At 33.8% G+C, this 6,658-nt stretch overlaps 2 pseudogenes; one reads left to right on the forward strand and one right to left on the reverse strand.

Moving 5' to 3' along the window:
- Nucleotides 1-255: 255 nt before the first annotated feature.
- On the forward strand, nucleotides 256-3,334 carry LOC107852351 (annotated as a pseudogene).
- A 1,241-nt stretch (nucleotides 3,335-4,575) lies between these two features.
- LOC124893507 lies at nucleotides 4,576-5,911 on the reverse strand (annotated as a pseudogene).
- Between the last annotated feature and the right edge of the window lie 747 nt (nucleotides 5,912-6,658).

Genomic DNA, 6,658 nt, shown 5'->3' on the forward strand with positions numbered 1-6,658 from the left:
TTTTAATGTACTAACAGTACCATTTTGCCCCTCTACACCCCAAATATATATTTTTAAACTTTTCATACTCATTTATTTCTTAAATTTTATTTTTTATTATTTTTATTTTTTTATTTTTCCTTTACTTTTATTATTTTACTTTTTTTCACTTTTTAATTTTTTCCTTTAAATTTATTATTCTATTGTTTTTATTATTTTCAGTTTTTATTTTTTCCTTTAACTTTATTTTCATGTTTTATTTATTTTCATATTCAGGTTGGCATTGTAGCTTCAACTGTTATCGCCTCTACTCCGTTATGCATTTTCACCGTCGACAGTATACTCCTCCGTATTGAATTGTTTAGAAATGCTCCTTCTCCGACACCATGACCAGCTCCGGAGACATCTCCAGCACCCGCACCTAATGTATCTGCACCTACTGCGGATGCTAGCTCCCCTACTCCAATGATGTCTCCTCCTGCTCCACCGACTTCATCTCCGGCTGGTGATTCAGAGGACGGTCCAGCAGCTGATTCAGAGAATAGTACGATGGGTAAAAAGAAAGAAGAACATCGGTAATATATATGGCAGATTTTGATTCGAATGCTTCGCAATCCATTTTTTATCAGAAGCATCCTTTCATCTGTGACATTGAAGCATTTGATAATCTGTCGAGCTTGAACACTGATTTTTGGGCGTTCATCGAGTATGGATTTAATACGTCGAAATGGTAGGTTTACAATTTTTAAGCTTTTCATTTTGTCATTTTTGTACTTATGGTAACACATATATTCTAATTGTACTCATTTTTCTTGTATTTTAAGTGCCAAAAATATATACGTTAAAGGAAAAAACGTGCTGCCCGAATGTTTAGTGTTTGGACTTGGGGTGTGGATTCGAAGGAGTGGTTTTATTCACTTGCACCTTGTGTTCGACCTTTGAATAACACGGTATTATCACTTGCTATCATAATCTATAGTTGGATTGGCTAATATCTACCTGCTATCTTTGTAACATTGGTGTAAAGTTGTAACTTTTCTATTCACTAGTAGAGCCAGGTGTATAGTTAGAGGGGCGAAAGGGGGTCATTCGATTTCTAGTTTAATCTTGATTTGTTTACCTATTTTAACTTTATTTTCATTTCATTGTAGAAACAAAGCCAATGTTGTTAACAAGATCCCTCTTGTTCCGATTCATCATCCGATCACAAGGTTTGACTCATTTCTTGGTTACATGATACTAAGTAGGCGCTTGGCCGTAGAATTTATAAAGTTGGAGTTGAAGATAGAGTAATGTTTAATTTGTATGTGGAGTTACTGACATTTCAGGAAGTTAGCTGCATAAATCGCAAACAAACAGCAGAAACCAATAGTTGAGGTATAGTGTCTATCCCCTCCCGATTTGTTTTATAACTGAACTATTGTTAACATTGTATATCCATAGATAACAAAGCCACCAATCCTAGTGGCACCAATTAGAAATGAAACAGAAGACTGCATTATTATCGATGCTGAAGATTACAAGGCCACTGGTTATTCTGACGTGCCAATGTTTATGCAGCATACTGAAGCAATGATAGAGGAAATTGATAGGATGGTAAACTTATATGATCTATATATATTGGTTATGAATATAATTCTTGTGGATTGCTATTAATGTGTTAAATCTTTGATTCAGGATGAGGAAATTAAGATGAAAGATGCAGAAGATTGGTCAGTTATGGACATAGACAGTTTTGATAAAAAGAACAAACTCACTGTAGTGGAATAAATTGATGAGTTCAATGCTTACTACAAGAAGGCTGAGGTAGAGATATTATCTCTACTCTCCTTATTTGTTTAGTAGAAGTTTTTTTGTTTACAACTTGTACATGCTTATTACCTCACTGTGTGGGAATACACTGGGTTTGTTGTTGTTGTACATGCTCATTAGGATTATGGCATGTAGAGTTAGCAGAAGTCCCATATTTTTCAATTGATTATCTAATTCTTTTGAATAGGATCTCATTAAGCTTAATAGATTGCCAAATTACTCGTAAAAACTAGTCTAATTTCAATATGGATTGTAATTTTTAGTCAGTAAAATAATAGATGCAGAACATAGGATATATAGACACACGGGGGGTATAATTGGGTTGTTTTTGTTATGATGTTATTCTATCAAGGATGATTACTGTTTCAATTTTAATTGGAAATCTAGAAAGAAATGGAGGTGTATTTTTTTACCCCTTTCTTTTAATATCATTTTCAATTGCAGATCGTTGGCTGCATCCCTTCAAACTATATGGAACAATAATTTCATATCAATGAAAGGATGAGAGGCATCCCCATTGACTGACTGATTGAGGTATATAGTGTTTGTTGTTGCATGTCATTTCTGAGTTTTATGAAGAAGAATGTGATAATTTTAGGTGTCATTTAACGTCTAATCCAATTTATAGGTTCACTACAAGTTTGAACTGATGGAGGAGACCTTGTATTTGACTATGAATCTCATCGATAGATTCTTGGCAGTTTAGTTAGTGATTAGAAAAAAAACTTCAGCTTATTGGAATAACAGCTTTGCTTCTTGCCTGTAAGTATGAATAGATTTCTGTACTTGTAGTGGAGGATCTAATTTTGATCTCTGACAAGGCTTATGCCAAAAAACAAGTGCTTGAAATGGTTAGTTTAAAGACCAAAATCTTACATTATCAGGACTTGTATCTCCATTTTGTTCTTTCTCGCTAAATGATTTCAATCGTTTTCTTATCCACAGGAGAAGTTGATGGTTAATGCCTTACAGTTCAACATGACAGTACCTACAACTTATGTGTTTATGCGGAGGTTCCTTAAAGCCTCTCAGTCTTATAAGAAGGTCGGTTAAACGTCTTTGTCATATGAAGAAGTAACGCAACAATCTGAATCACTACTCATACAACTTTTTGTCATTGTTTAAATCAGATGAAGCTTGTGTCTTTCTTCTTGATTGAGCTATGTCTGGTTGAATACGAAATGCTTAGATTTCCACCATCAATGCTTGTTGCTGTCTTTACTGCTCAGTGCACTCTTGGTGTGTCCAGGGAGTGAAACGCAACCTGTAGAAAGTATAGTAGCTACGACAAGAATCAGATTTTGTAAGTATATTTTGTTTTTAAAGATATTTGTAAATGTACATCCCTTTATCGAATAGACAAATATGTGTAATTGTATGCCTTGTTTTCTATGACAGGAAATGCTCGAAATTGATGAGTTTTTTCTATCAGAAGACAGTAGTTGGGAAGATTACTGGCAAGCACCGAAAGTAAAGCACGTCTAAATATGGCAATGCTGCAAGATGTGAACCAGCTTCTTTTCTGTTAGAAGCCTGGTTCTAGGATAAGAAGAACACGTGAGGGGGAACGACATGCTTTACCAGTAGTTGTGTTGAATGAAATTGTTCATGTGTGCGCAACATATATTGCCCCAGGCTCTGGGGAAGGGGGAAGGATATTTTTGAGTTCTTTTGCTACTGAGAGGACCATGTGTTTATTTATTTTTCTTCATGTACATTGTTTGACATTGTTGGTGTTTTGTGAAATATCTTTCTTTCCATACTTTTTCTTGAATACAAACATTAAGAAGTTAAAATTTCTTCTTAACAGTATAAAGTTTAAGTGATTAGAAGCTTAGACACATAACACGTTTAACAACTAATATGACTAGAATCTTGGTGGACACACTTAAAAAGCCTTCATATATATATATATATATATATATTTATATTTATATGTATCCTCTAAAAAAATAACTTTATCAGTTGGTCTCGAGAATAAAGACAATAATACTAGTGCGAGAGAGGTAACAAATTCACATATTGGACCAACGTATTTATTAACTAGGTCCCTATTTTAGTTCGTCCAATATTATTTGGGCTAAACATGTAACTCAATGATTGAAGCACTATAAGCAAAAAATGCATATTGAAACCTGTGTTGAGCAAAAAAATATTAGTAATAATTTATATTTGACATTTATAATCACAGTTCAATAATTTTCTAAACTAAGTCTTGCCCATGAGGCAAGAGTTGCATATATGTTAATAATCTAATCAGTGCAATTAAAGAATAAATGTTTGCCTCTTGGGCAAAAGTTTTCAATTTAAACAGTATAGCATTTGTACAATAATTTTCTAAACTAAGTCTTGCCCATGAGGTAAGAGTTGCATATATGTTAATAATCTAATCAATGCAATTAAAGAATAAACTTTTGCCTCTTGGAAAAAGGTTTTCAATTTCAACAATTTACTAAACTAAGTCTTGCCCATGAGGCAAGAGTTGCATTTATGTTAATAATCTAATCAGTGTAATTAAATAATAAATTGTTGCCTCTTGGGTAAAAGTTTTCAATTTCAACAATTTTCTAAAGTCTTGCCCATGAGGCAAGAGTTGCATATATGTTAATAATCTAATCAGTGCAATTAAAGAATAAATTGTTGCCTCTTGGGCAAAAATTTTCAATTTCAACAATTTTCTAAAGTCTTGCCCATGAGGCAAGAGTTGCATATATGTTAATAATCTAATAGTGCAATTAAAGAATAAACTTTTGCCTCTTGGGCGAAAGTTTTCAATTTCAAGAAAAAAAAAAAGATCCTCAAGATAGAATCTATGTCATAGAGAGGGTTGTGATTGTTTTCATGGGATTTGCAGGTATGAGAATATCTTCAAGAATTGCCTAATCTAGCTGCAGACCAATGCACCTTTTTAGATCAGACCTGCAGGAAGTCGATGTTGATGCTGCTATTGCAGATTTTAACAAACTTGAAAGAAAAGCCATTGACACTGCATTTTTCCTGGATTGTGTTGGTAGTAAGCCAGTTATTGTTTCGACGATGATCCTTTGTCTTTTCTGCAAATCCAAATCCAAGAAACTTCCTTTAGCCAACTGAGGGTCCTTGATGAACAAGCCCTGAAGAGAACTTTGGGCATAATTTATCAAAATTCTATTGATAATGTCTTGTTTAAGACCTTTTGTTTTTACTGTCGACAGAATCTCTAAAAGAAATCCAAATTTAACACTGCGAGTGATTTTTCCCACCAGTCTGATGGTGTCTTAGAATCAACGCACTGAACAGGTTTACGTGGAAAATTATACTCTAGCTTTGACAAACCAGATGTTAGCTTCTCTTTACAGGTATTGTTTGCAATAGCGTTTATTAACTGGCTAACAAGATTGACTTCTTTGGATACAGGTAGTAATGTTTCACAGCAATGAAGAACAGATATCGAGTTAGATATGTTTGGAAATACCGCATCCGTAAGGAATACCTTAGTACGAATTTCTAGATTTTTCTCGATGATATCTTCTGTCATTTTCATAAACCTGGCTGCACATCTGAGTAATGTCACATTTGATATGGTAATATCAACATTCACTCTATAGCAAAACTTTGCAGCAAGTTCAAATGCATCAGATCCGCGAGGAAGACCAGTAAGATTGATTCTTGAAACCTTTGTATCCTTCGCCTTTAGCAGCAACTTTCTAATTCTTCCACTTCGCAAAACCAAAGGAAACTACAAATAATGACAAATTAGCAATCACATTAGGAATGTATCCAAGATATTCTTCCATCATTATTCTTAATTTTAACACGAAGCACATAACTTAAGTTCTGTAGTTCTGTTTTTGCATCTGGTTATTGACTTTTCTTTTCTCCTCAACACAACTGTATTGATATCGGTAGCCTACTTATAATGGCTAAAATATCAATCTTTTTCAAGGTACTTTAGACTAGCCATTTCTTTGCACAACTTCTGTTTTTCCATAGACTTGAGCATTGCAATGATGATGAAAAACGGTAGATTAAATTACACGAGAGGAAGAAAGATTGCATACTTTATTTTTGTACCTTGTGAAGAGCAAAACTGGTTGATCCGACTTCTATAGTAAGATCACTCGAAACATCAGATATTGGCCTACAATAGAAGGTATAGTCAATGATCAAAAGTAGAAAACTTATATTTTTTTAAAAAAAATTTAGCCTAAGGTTTCATGTACGCGCAACTTGCATCTCAAGAATACAATGCTGCATGTATGGAGTCTTAAAGCTATCTAAATTCAAACAATGAAACCTTAACTCTTCGGAGAGCATAAGTCAGCCTGATTTTTCGCTTGTACATATGACCATAATTTAGGATCAAAAATAGCATAAAAACATAATCTTGAATGGATAAAAATGTTGAAACAAAGTTAACAATACTCTCTGTGTGTGCTGTTTTTGGATTCAATCTAGCAAAGTGCCAGACATTTTTCGGTGTCTTTAAAATGTAATGTGGAGTAATCTAACAGCTAATTGCAAAACTCATCTGTACTAACTAGAGTGTCCTCACAAGATACACATGTTGGAAACTAGGAAAATAATTATTGATGTCTACACCATTCACACCACATCTTGAACACGAAAATTGAACACATTAAACTTTAGAGGTTTAAAAGGTCAGCTATTAGATTTGTCATTTTCAATGATTGTAGCCTTAGAAACTGCTCATCTATAGTCATTATCTAGAGTATATGATACTAACTTTGTGAACTGATAGAAACTCTACAATCTTAGGTTTTAAGGTAAGTTTCATCACAATCAGTTTCCAAAGCTAAAAGTATTGCTAGTTTCACTTACCAACACTTGAATGTGGTCTGTCATCAGTGGAGAAGTCGGGACTTTC

The sequence above is a fragment of the Capsicum annuum genome, unplaced genomic scaffold, assembly GCF_002878395.1.
Source record: "Capsicum annuum cultivar UCD-10X-F1 unplaced genomic scaffold, UCD10Xv1.1 ctg60609, whole genome shotgun sequence".
In the NCBI taxonomy this organism is placed as follows: domain Eukaryota; kingdom Viridiplantae; phylum Streptophyta; class Magnoliopsida; order Solanales; family Solanaceae; genus Capsicum; species Capsicum annuum.